General features: G+C 31.4%; 1 pseudogene; it reads left to right on the top strand.

The window, feature by feature from the left end:
* Positions 1-3,886: 3,886 nt before the first annotated feature.
* On the top strand, positions 3,887-7,233 carry LOC149563628 (putative beta-D-xylosidase 5; annotated as a pseudogene).
* The last annotated feature ends 6,363 nt before the right edge of the window (positions 7,234-13,596 follow it).

The raw sequence follows: 13,596 nt of genomic DNA, 5'->3' as shown, positions 1-13,596 counted from the left end.
CTCTTGAACTAAAACTTATTTATGTTCAATTATCTCTATACATATCATTAATATTAATGGTTGTGAATTTTAAAATTTATGCAATTATGATACCTACTACATTCATAATAGAAGATTATTCAAGTGCTCATAATTACTACATGGTAACAATCATCATTTAGGCTCATATATTAGAGCATGGAACGGTTCTTTATAATGTAATATGAGTCTTTTTCATATGAGAATATCTTCTTATGTGTCAAAAGTTACAAATTTTGATATGGAATACCTTGTCCTATTAGAATGTTAATATTAGAATTTAAATGATTTCTAACAATTCCAATATATTTTCCTATGATTATAATAAGGTAAGGCATATAAAATGACTTTTAGTCTATAAATGATTAATCAACACTTGAAATTTGAACTTTTGAATGTCAATGAGATTGTAAGAACCATATTATCAAATACTGTATGAAATACAATGAGGTTTTGAATGTTAGCAAGATTGGTTCTTTATCTACATGATGATGTATGCTTTAGATTGCCTCTATTTTAGAGGGGGTTCCAAGCTTGACATAGGAAATGGTGAAATTAGTTATATCTAATTAGTTTCCTTGAATTAAGAGGTCTAATTTTTAAGCCAAACACTCACATTTGATGGTTAGATCAAGCTCAAATCTATTACCAATTTTAAATCATGATTTTGGAATAATTCGATGGGAATGACTCCCACTCATAATTTTCTCCTTCATTCATCTTCTTTAGCCAATAAAATCTAGTCTCCTTTACATACCCAAACCCTTCTAGAGGAAAATAAATCTTATGAAAATCCAATCTATTCCAAATGCTCCATGGCTTTCACCTTGTAGGTAGCAAGTCCATAATGTTGGGCTTAGGATTCATTCAACATGTGTTCATTAGAACATAAAGGAAAGAAGAATTTTGTAAGTGATGTTACAACTACCCGTCCAGGTATTTGTGCAAAATGTGAAACCATCAATAAAGCCAGTGAATTGTTTGAAAAAATTCCTCAAAGAAATAGCTTGTTGAAGAGGCTTCAAAAACTTACATGAAAATGCAATTGGCATGTACAAAACCATTTTCAATAACCCTTGCGAATATCCTTTTCACAAATACCAAATTGGGATCTTTGGAACATGGTATGGGCATCCATCGAAGCATAGTAAAAGGGGGCTTGTCCCTTAGATTGTCTTCAAAATATTGAAGGATGTACAAGGTAAGTCATCTACTAGACTAAATGTCTCCAAGAGATCTTAAATGGTTGTAGGAAAATAAAAATGGATCTATTGTAAAATCATTAAAATGTTTCAAGCATGTGGATTGGAAGTTGTAAAGCCAAACTTGATGGTCTTTTCTAACATCCTTCTTGCCTGTGCTAAATTGGGAGCTTCACATGATCTGTGATGAGAATTTGAATGATATATCTCCCTAAGTCTAAGTTGGATTGGTGTCTCAAGTGCCATGCAGGTAGAAAATGATCGAAACCTGGGAGAACAATCATTCTTGCACCACTAGAGATAGTGTTGGTTTTTTAAAAGTCTCAAGTTAAAATTTGTTTTCATTGTTTAAAACTATCTACCCTAAACATTTTAGGAAAACTTTGCTATAAAATACAATGCCCAAATTTTAGAACAATACATGAATACAAATGACTTGAGATTGGGTAAGATACTTCATTCCTAGTTGCTCACAACTAGTATCTTGCCTAAGACCTTACCATGGAGTCATCTTATTACCTTCTATTTAAAATTGTAGAGCTTTGAGAATGCACACCAAATGTTTGACAAAATTCCATAGAGAAGTACTTGTTCACAAAATGTTATAATCAATGGAAATAGTAGGTGTGACAGAGTTTTGGATGCACTCAAAGTGTTCAACAAAATTGGTGAAGTCATTTAGGGTACTAAATTCATGGCCAATTAATTAGAAGAAGAGTGGAGGGTTTCTTTCAATTTGCAAAACTAATTCTACAGTTCATGGTACTCAATTCATGGCCAATTATGTAGAAGAAGAGTGGAGGGTTTCTTTCAATTTGCAAAGCTAATTCTTGTTGTAACTCAATTTCTTTTCATGTATAGTGAACAAATATCAAAGGTTGAAGAAGGATTCACATCACAAAATATAAGAATGAACAGAGACTAAGTTTTTAATAAATGAAGTTTCTCATCAAGACACCATGGGGACTTGACATAATTTTGCAAGAAGATGGCAATTTGTACTTTAGAAGACTAAATGACATTTTTTTATGACAGACTCATTTGGATCTCACAATTGTAATTCCTAATCATCAATAAATGGTGTAACGGACATATGGAAATGGATATATATAAAAATTGAAAAGTATCTTGCTTAGTGGAGCTATTTTCTATTTTAAATATTCTCCTAGGGTAACCTCCATGCATTTATATATTGAACACTACTTGTTTGGATAAAGGAAGCACCTGATGATGAAGATTGTAATTAGAGTAAAATAATAAAATGGAAAAGTAAGAAATGCTAGGCTTTAAGTTTGCATTGTCTCTTCTATGTTGGAGTAGCATCAATTGCATCAATGTGAATTCTCTAAGCGTGAAGATCTACTTCAGTGAATTTATCATCATATTTTATTAGAGTTTTCTTCCCCTAAAAAATCATCAAAACTTAGGTATAAATGGAATTGAATTGCAAAGAAAAGAAATTGGGAATGTAAAGTTGTGCAAGGAAAAAATACTTGCAATATGCGTAGCCTAGTTTGGATTCTATCAAAGTATACAATTCATGAAAACATGTCATTTTTATCTACATTGTTACTTCATTCCTAATATGCACATAAAGATGTTACCTCTAAATTTGTGTAAAGGTAAATACCCTTCCAACCTAGGGTCTTCTAGAAATATTCATGCTAATTCTAAATGACATCAAACTATTATAATGTCATATAATATATGTTTCTTTAGAATCCCCATCTAAAGTTAGCTCCACAACAATGGAGCTAGTGCACTATATCTTCTAGAGATATATATTTAATTACCCATAGTATAGATATCCATTGTTTGCAAGATTTTACAAGGGTAATTTTTAGTTTCCCTCCCTTGTTTGTATTAATTTTACTTGATTAATATAATACATAATAGTTTGGGTATTTTGTTGGAAGTTGTATCCTGCTAGAGTTAAAATTTATTTTCCAATTTTGTGTTATTTTTCATGGTGGACTAGAGGAAACAAAGGCTCATTTTATTTCATGAATTTTAGTGTCTGATTGTTAATTCTATGCCATCTCCTTTTGCATTTTTTCCTATAATTTCTTAGGAATAAAAATCTAGGATTTCTCATTTCCTATGTATAAGCATGGCCCATGATGATGAATGGACCATCTTCAATTTAGATGTAGGTCTAGCAAAAGAAGTTTAACTTATATTTACACAAAATTTAGAATAGGGATTTTTTAGATCATAAAAGGTAGCATAGGTACTAGTTATCTTAGAAACCCACAAGTATCGAAATGATCAAGGTCAATTGTGTCCTTGTACTTATGTACATTCCCCAAATTTATACATCTTTGGGATCAAACCTTTGACTCTTCTGCAAGTCTCGTGAAGGACAAGTTAAAGCCTAAATTGGTGTATGAAACCAATATTGTAGGCTTCTATAGGATATTTAATTTCCATTTACATCACATATTGTTCAAAGTTAGTATTGTTAAAAGTTCATATCCATGACCAAGTTGTATTCAATTGGTAATGAGATGAAGTAAAAAAAATCTAGTCTCTCATGCTTTGAGAATTGTGAATGACAATGTGCATTTATATTCTTATAGGATGTGGTTGAAAAGGCTGGAATCAAAATAGATGAAGTTGGTGACATTGTTTTTGGAATAGTTCTGCCCCTTGGTTCTCAATGAGCCATGGAGTCTCGTGTGGATAGTACAACATTGGTGAACATCTAGTGATGTATGTGAGATTCCCATTCCACATTGTGTCAAATTAATTTTACTTATAATTAAAATTATGTGTGTTCTTCTACAGGAATAGGTGCAGGGTTAGAGTTGATGTCAGAGCATTCCATATATTGGAGACACAATGATAATCCAAGGGTACCCAAGCTTTTTTCAATTTAGTTTTCAATTTATTTCAATTCATGTATTCTTATTCTCTCACTCCTCATTGCACACATTTTTCATAGTTTCTATTTGATTGGATGCTCCTATATTGAACCTTTTTCAATGAGCTTTGATAACAAGATAGGTCTAGATTAACTAAATAGTGCAAGATTTCTTAATTCCAATGGGTATTACTTATAAAAATATAGCTAAGTGATATGGAGTTTCAAGAGAGAAACAATATGAGGAACTTTTCTACCTTCAAGCATCATTTTAGAAGCAAGATCATACCTACTTTATGGTTCAATATCGCAAAAATTTAATGTTATGTGTTATGTAGGTTGTGTCTATAGAAGCAAGGGCAATGCATAATGTGGGGTAGGTTTTTTTGACATATTGGAGTCCTAATGTCAACATCTTTAGAGATCCTAGATGGGTTCGTGGCCAAGAAACCCCTAGAGAAGATTGACTGGTTGTTAGCTAGTATGTACTTAACTATGTCAAAGGATTTAAAGAAATAAATGACAAGTCTAACATACTCAAGGTCTTCACTAGATGTAAACATTACACTTCTTATGATCTTGACAATTGGAAGGGGTTGGATAATTTGACTTCAATGCTAAGGTGAGTTATACCTTTTAAGAATTTTATTGTACATCTCATTTTGATATTCTCCATATTTTTGTTGTAGGTAGTTGAGTACTATGTCACTCTAGCTTTAATGTCTAAATTTCAAGAACAAAAACTATTTTAATAAAAATTAATACAGTTCAATTAATGAAGCATGTACTAAATTTATTAAGAGGTTGTATTCAAAGGTTACCCCACAAGATTTGAAGGATACTTATCAGGCACCTTTCAAGAGTTGTGTTCACAAAGGCCATGTTAGTAGTGTAATATGCTCCTATAATAGGGTTAATGGGGTTCCAACTTGTGCTGATGGGAATCTATTGAAAGGAATTGCTAGAGACCAATGGGGCCTAGATGGGTAAGCCAATTTTTGGTCTTTGAATGTTAAAGAGATCAAATCTCCATAGTCCATTTTATTACATTGATTTTACATTCAAAGACAATAAAAATATTTGAATGTTGTTAATCTACCTATCTAGCTAAAGTAGTGATTTAATATTATATTTTCTTTGATAGATACATAGTATCATATTGTGACTCTGTTCAAGTATTCTATGATGCAATCAAATACAATGACACCCTTGAGGATGCAACTGTAGTGGCTCTAAAGGCTAGTAAGTTGAAAAATTACATTCCTATTAATCTTGGAATATGTTATAATGGTAAGGTTGGACTTAAATTGTGGAACATACCTTGGTAAATACACAAAGAATGCTATGAAAAAAGAAAAAGTGGACCAGTTTGTAGTTGATCAAGCACTTATAAATAGCTATGTGGTTTTGATGTGACTTGGTTTCTTTAACGGTGATTCTCTAAACCAAGGCTATAGAAAACTAGGTCCAAAGGACACGTGTACTGAAGAGCATCAACAATTGGCTTTTGATGTAGCCAGGCATGACATTATTTTATTGAAGAATTATGGGTCATTACCATTGTTAGCTTCCAAATTCAAGTCTTTGATGGTCATAGGTCCCCACACAAATGCAACCAAGGTCATGAATGGTAGCTATCTAGGTAAAGTGTCATAGACTAATGCAACAACATTTAAATTAGATTTTTGCTATTTGTTGCATTCTTGTATTTGTGAGCACATTATAGTGTCTTGAATTTGATAAAATCTAAGGTGCCTTTTAGGTTGTTGTGTAACCAAAACATCAAATTAGTAAATCCAAAGGAATGGATTTCAAATTCAACAATATACTTAGGTCAAACTAAGTCTTGCCAATCCACTTACAGAAGTAACCTTGTAATAAATAAAATGAAAAAATCTAGTTATGGTCTAGTAGTAAGTGAGCATAAAAACAAGTTTTGGCTAATAATTGAGAGACAAGTTTAGGCTAATAATTGACATAAAAAATACCCAAGTATGTTTCTATCATGGTGTAGATAATCATAATTTGGGTTCCTTGCTAATGATGGACCATGTTAACTTAGACCATGAGTGGATTTGCAAGACCAAATGAATTTATGAATAGAAACATGTTGGTGGCATTAATATCATGTACCATGTGAGCTCAGGTGAAAGTCCTAGTTAACTCTATTGAAACTTTTGAATGATGGCTACATGTAGAATGTAGTGGTGAAAATAATTAGTTATACACAATATCTCTTAAGGTCACTTCCAAGAAAGATACCAATTTAATGCATAAATCCTTGCTTATGCACGCATTCCATACTAAGTTTTTTTTTCATTTATCTTATATATTTTTCAAGTGAGGTATACAAGTGTACTCTCACCTAGATTCAAACCTATGACCTCCACTTTAGTGTTTATAAGAATTCCCAGGTTTGATGTGACACGTCCCCAAGTGAAAGTCTTGGGAAATTTTATCACTGGTTGTAAAGAATGGATCTAAGTGTGGGTCATAGTTGAATGGAATTAGTGTCAATTCTTTTTAATATTTTATAGATGGAATGAACTTAATTGATAAGAACACTTCTAAGGTGAAGGCTAGGATGAAGCCTATAACCATTACATGATAAAAACATCTTTAATATGATAGCTAAGTTGTAGACCCTCTTTTTCATTAAAAGTGGGTCCTTTTCTTTAGAAAATAAGTGTACTAAATTTCTATGGTTATTTTCATATAGGAATTCCATGCAAATACACAACTCCTCTACAAGGCTTGCAAAAGTACAACAAGATCACTTACTAGTAAGGATGTGCAAATGTTTCTTGTTGTGATGGTGGGTTGATCAATGCATTAGTCCAAGTAGCCAAAAATGTAGATGTGGTGATATTAGTTGTAGGAATAGATCAGTCAATAGAGGTAGAAGGTCTTGATAGGGTAGATTTTCTCTCACTGGGCCAATAACAAAATCTAGTCTCAGAAGTTGCAATTGCTGCCAATGGACCTATAATATTGGTCATAATGCCAAGAGGACTTATTGATATATCATTTTCTAAAAGCCATGAGAAAAATTCTAGGATTTTTTGGGTTGGGTACCTAGGCCAAGCTGGAGGAGATGGAATTGCTTAGACTATTTTTAGTGATTACAATCTAGGTATCTATCTAGTCTAGATTTCATCTACACATTTGAAGATGCAACTTAGCTAGTATGGCAGCCAAACTTTGATGTTTGTACCAAGTCATAGCCTAGAACATTGTTATTTTAATAAAATTTAAAGACAATAAAAAAAGCTTGAAAAAATAATTCTAAATTGAATTTCTATATAAATAGTCCTCTTAAGCAAGGAAATAGTCTGATGTGTCCTATGGACTAGTTTGATTTAGAAGACACTAAAAGTTTCCTCATCTCATCATAGTGAGTCCATCAATGTTAAAAATTAAGTTGAATGTAAGAAGGTGAGCAATCAGTTCTAATATTGGTTGTATTGACTAACATTGTAGGTGGCAAGATGCTTCCACATGGTATCCTCAAGAATATATCACAAATGTTAATATGATAGACATGAATATGAGACCCAATATTAGTATAGGACATCTTGGCTAGACTTAAAAATTTTACATAGGAGACACTTTCTATGATTTTGGATATGGATTGAGTTATACCACTTTTGAGATATCTCTCCTATTTGCACCAACAATTTTCATAATGTCTTTAGAAAAATTTACACTTCTATAATGCTACAAAATTAGCACAACTACTAGGAGCCTTAGAGCCAAGTTTAATGGCTCCCTTTTCCACAAGGAAATTGAAATTGATGACACAATTTGTGAAGACTTAAATTTTCAATTTGTTGTGCATGTAAGAAATACATGTAGTAAAAAAAAGTCATCTAGCCTTTATTTTCTCCAAACAACCTTTCAATATCCATAGAAGAGGTTATGCCAAGAAGCAGCTTATTGGATTCAAAAGTGTGGAGATCAAGAGACTGAATTCTCAAAGAATTCAATCAAGGTTGATGTTTCCAAGGATTTTAAGCATTGTAGAAAAAATAGGGAAGAGGAAATTTCTTATGGGTTTGCATATTCTTTCAGTTGGAGCCTCACATTATGAAGATGATTATCTAAAACACCGCATTGTTTTGTAGGGATTAGTGGTTGAATAGAGTGATCTATAATAATTACCTTGGAAAGCTAAAGAAAATAATAAGCTCACCTTTCATAGATATATTTCATTTTTCATGTTTCAAATTAAATAATTACCCACTTATATGTCGGCAATGCCATTTCTAGTACTTAGTTAAAGTAAGAATCTTGGTTTCAGTTATTTATTATGAGAATCATTGGCTAAAGGTGTGAACTTTGACAATCATCATAGCAACCCAAAGGAAATAATCACTTCATCCTTTGCAAGATATTTCATTGTCAGTGCCATCCAATTCATTTCCCAATTTAGTCTAATCTTACATCTATAATGTTATTTTCAATAATTAGTTAATAAAATTATCATGGATTTAATTTTTATTTGTTGTGTTCATTGGCTAAAATAAGCAACCCTTGATAATCACGTTAGAAAGAAAATGACAATAATCAGCTCATCCTATATAGGAATATTTCATTGTTAGTGTCTTCTAATGAATTAATTACCCATTTAGCCTGCTTTCACATTTGTAATGCCATTTCAAATTCTTTGTTAAATTACAAAGCTTGGATTCAATTTTTGCATATTTCAAGCACAATTTGTATGACATTTGGAGTCCACAAAGCATAAGATCCAAGTAAGATTTCCATTATATATGTATACATCACAATATACAATCTACTTTAATGACTCTGATAAATGGCTACCATTATACATGCAAATGTACATTCAGAACTACACAAGAAAAAAAATTAGTAGCATGGATTATACCTATCTTCCATAAGACTTATGGAGTAACATATCTATATATACTTCATGTATGCATTAACTCAATTAAGTAGGACAACCCCTATTGCCCATGGAGGCATCTAAGATTTTACCAATGAATATATTCTTGCTATGTCTTCTTAGCTATGATTTATCTATAAACTAGAATGCTTTCCACTATGATAAAAGTCTATTTTGTAAGTAGAAATACCCTCACAAGACATTGGAAGAGATTTTTAAACAAAACACTCCTATTATGAAATTTACCCGTGGTCTCAATTATGCCACCTTGTGGCCCAGTAATTGCACCATGGTTACATTGCAAAAGAATTTAAATGACAACTTGTACAATTCTTCACCTTACATTTAAAAGGATTAAACAATTCTAAATGTTCAAGTAACCTATGCAAATATAGCTAGATGCATTCTAAATGTGCTTTCTCTTGTGCCAATCTCTATTCAAACGAAGGCATGTTGGTTCTAAGAATTTGGTAAAAGAGCATTAGACAAACATGATCATATTAAATAAGTAGAAAATAATCACACACAAGAAACTTGTGCAACTTAGATTTAGTACAAGTTTAACCCCTTCCTATTTGAGGGTTATTGTCAAACCAAAGATTCACACAAGGAATGATAAGGAGATAGCTAGCATATCTTATATACTAGATTCTAAGATTTATTTTGCTTCCACCTTATTCTTATAATTCATTGTTTTGTATCAATATTGGTTAATTACAACTTCAGTACATATCCCATCTAATGATATTTCATGCCTATATTCCATATCTTATAACCTTTAACAAATTAGTTTGTACTAGAATAAATTATTATTGTAATATTGTAAAAATAGATTCTAAAATTTTAATCTGGACACTTAACTAGAAATGTAGATAGTATCTCCAATTTAAAACTAGTATAAGATCCATATATGCCTATATGCATGAACCCTTAACAATAATTTGAATCATCCAAGTGAATAGTCTAAAATCATTTCCTCAAGCTTATCAATTCTTGTTCTTCTATTGAACCACTCTATTTATGTACTCTAATGATAGGTTTCAAATATTATGTAGCTTACTCAGCCCCAAATAGAACAATGAGAACCATAGGTCCCAATAAACACATTTCCACACAACTATACTCATCTACATAAATGCAGCAAGTTAAAAAGTAAACTAATGCAAATAAAGTAACACCCTGCACATATGAAATGCACCCATAACCACGATCAAGGAAAACCTTATTTATGATGCTAAAGGGAATTTGAGACCATTGTACTACTATGAGAGTCTGATGTAATGTTCAGATTTCTTTCTACAATATCATCCTAAATTTGACTCTCTATCTCGCTCATATTTGTGTGTGGTGTTAAGTATTTGGTATATGGTAGATTTGAGGTCTTATAATAGTTAAATTTTCAAAAGAAAACACTCACCATGTCTCACAAAATAAATAAATTGGCAACTTCAAAATTCACTTAAGTTCAATTAGAAATGACATTGTTTTTGGAAATTCAATGAGGGCATGCACCCAATGAGTAGCTTAGATATATTAGGTTGATTTAATTGATTTTATTTTTTCAAAATGGTATCTTCATGTACAATGATCATGGTTGGTGACCCAATAGTCTAAAGAAAAATTAAAATAGCATATTTATTTTGTTGAGCTAGAAGTAAATACAAGTCATAATATCAAAACAATTTAATTCTTCCTCTTCCTAGCTCTAGTAAAAAAAAGGAAAGAGGTAGAAATAGAGTGACTAGTGCCTAGGAGTCTATTGTGGCTTTGCCTCCTCGCTCAACACAGCTATTTGTAGTTTGATCTCCATCCTGGATGTTGATGATGTTTTTGTAGTTGCATCTATGGTCTAGTTAAGGGTACTCTAAAGAAAATAAATGTTTGAATGTTCTAACTAGTCCACAAAATTTTGATTGATATATAGTTCCTATTGAATTTATTTGAGTAAGAGGTCTGAGACAGAAATATTTTCAATATTATTTGAATAGCTACCTACAAACATCAAATTAAACTCTTTAAGAAGCACAAGAAACAAAAAAGGCACATTTCTTATTGATAAAGATAAAAATATCAAGAGAAATGGTAAAAGAGTTTTAGGATATCAACCTATAGAAAGGCATTAGAAACATCTAAAGATTGTTTCTTGTCAGCACTAGACATTTGTTTCTTGTGATGATTTTTTAAGGACTATAGAAATTAGGTCTCTTTGGTTTCTATTGAGTATTCATGTATTTTTAAATTTTTATTGTTTTTTATTTTGTATCACACCCTATTTTTATTAACCATTATTTTTCTTATATGTGTAATGCCAACAAACCTAAAGAGACCAATTACAACAGACTCATGCTCATCTCAACAAAAAATTGAGCTTCTAAGTATTCTTTCTATACTGTATGCTTTAGTAATTACAAAGTTAAGTAGCTAGAGATTACTAAGCATGTCATTAAAATTATAATCTCCTAATCTCAGAGTGTCATTAAAGTTTCTACAATATATTATACCTAAGTAAAATCCTAAAATGAATCATTTGAGTTAAATATTCACTTTGAAATTGCACAAACCTATTCATTAACTTAAAGTAATATCCAATCTAAATCTTTAAATATGATATTTGTAATAGCTATTAGGTTTAGATCTCATAAAGATGATATTTGTTAATAGTTGAGTAATAAGCTTAACTTATCAGTAGAACTAATATATGAATAATGCAGTTTTTGACACATGTATTTGGCTTTTTGAGCTATTTGAATTTTCCCATAAGAACCATATTCAAGAGTTTGGTTCAAGGAATGTCTCTTGTTTATACATGTATAGTATTTATTGACAAAAGGATAGTTATTGCAACTTTGAAAATCTTTTGCATTATTAAAGGCTACTAGCTCAATGGAAGAGCACCTACTTTACAAGTAGGAGGATGGTGGTTTGATTCCATCATGTCCTAATATGATTAAACTACTGATTAAATAAACTACAAAATTGGCTACCAAATAAATTACCAATCAAACTACCAAATCAAATACCAAATAAACCACCAAATATAACACCAAATAAATAACCAAGTTAACTACCAAACATACTACCAAATCAACTACTGAATCAACTACCAAATCAACTACTAAATAAACTACCAAATCAACATACTAAATCAAATATCAAATCAACTATGAAATATACTACCAAAACTACCATGAAACAATAACAATTGACCAAATTAATGATTAAAATAGTGTAGTCAAAAATTTGGTTGCCATATTAATGACTAACAATAAACTACCAATGGTCACATGATATCAACATTGATCATATATCTATAGTTTTTAGTAATTTATTTAGCAATATATTGTTGTTTTTGTACTAGTGTGTGATACTAGAAAGTATCACACGCCTATGTAAACTCTATCATGCGACACTATGTTGTATCATACTCCTCTTGGAGAAAGGTCTTAGGATACTTGTAAAGTATCACATAGCTTCTTGAGAAATGTGGCCCAAACCTTGTTTGTATTGAGCACCTTCATTAGAAAGGTCATATGATACTAGAAAGTATCACATAGTGCTGATTTAAAGTATCACCTAGGTTTTGAAAAGAACATATTTGGGAGAAAAATATAAACTTTTTGGTTTGACCTCAAGTTTTTCTAAGATTTTTTGGATACCCTTTTTAGTGTTCTTGGATAACTTGGGATTGATTTCCAATTCAGGAATTTTTCACATTTGAAATTTGCATTCTTTTGTGGTTAGTCATTTTGGTCAAAAGTCGCATTTGGAGATTTATGGGTGTTTGGATGTGTTTATAATCTTCCATTGTGATATTTTTTATCCTTGCATGTTGTATATCATGTGCATCCATACTAGTTAATTTTAAAATTTTTTTTTTATATCTTGGCTTATATTTATCCTTGTTTCCAAGGATCTCCTAGTGTGACATTACAAAAAGGGACATCTCACTATGGAATTTGGTATGATAGATCAAGTGATTTTACTCTATGTGCATCTACTAATGCAGATTGGGCAGGTAGTATGGATGATAGAAAGAGCACCAATGATGGAGCATTCTTTCTTGGAGGAAGATTGGTTTATTAGCTAAGCAAGAAGCAAGATTGTATTGCATAGAGCACAATTGAGGGACAATATGTTGCAGCAACAAATAATTATAATCAAGTTATATGGATAAAGCAGACGTTGAAGGATATTAGAGTTGATTTTGAAGAACCTGCTATCATTTATAGTGATAACACAATTACAATGAGTATGTCTAAGAATCTTGTATTGCATTCTAAGACTAAGAATATGCTTATTAAGTATCATGTGTTGAGAGAGAAAGTGGTAGAAAAGGAGATTGGACTGGAGAATGTAAGAACTAAAAATTAGATTAAAGATCTTTATGAAGTCATTGCCTAAAGATTCATTTGAGTACTTGAGAGGTATGCCCTTGCCTACTTCCAAGTAGACAATGTAAATACTACATTAGTCCAGTGGTACAAAGAAGTGTTGTTTGACTAGACTAAATGTTGATGCTTCCTTTATGGGTAAGTATCTATGATGGACTAAGTCAATGAGGAATCTTGGTATTTTTTATTGAACAAATTCTTTGGACACTCAAGCTA

The sequence above is a fragment of the Cupressus sempervirens genome, chromosome 4, assembly GCF_028749045.1.
Source record: "Cupressus sempervirens isolate cs-2001-9-10 chromosome 4, ASM2874904v1, whole genome shotgun sequence".
Taxonomy (NCBI): domain Eukaryota; kingdom Viridiplantae; phylum Streptophyta; class Pinopsida; order Cupressales; family Cupressaceae; genus Cupressus; species Cupressus sempervirens.
Note: the sequence above shows the minus strand (reverse complement) of the source record. Positions and strands in the feature narration are given on the sequence as shown.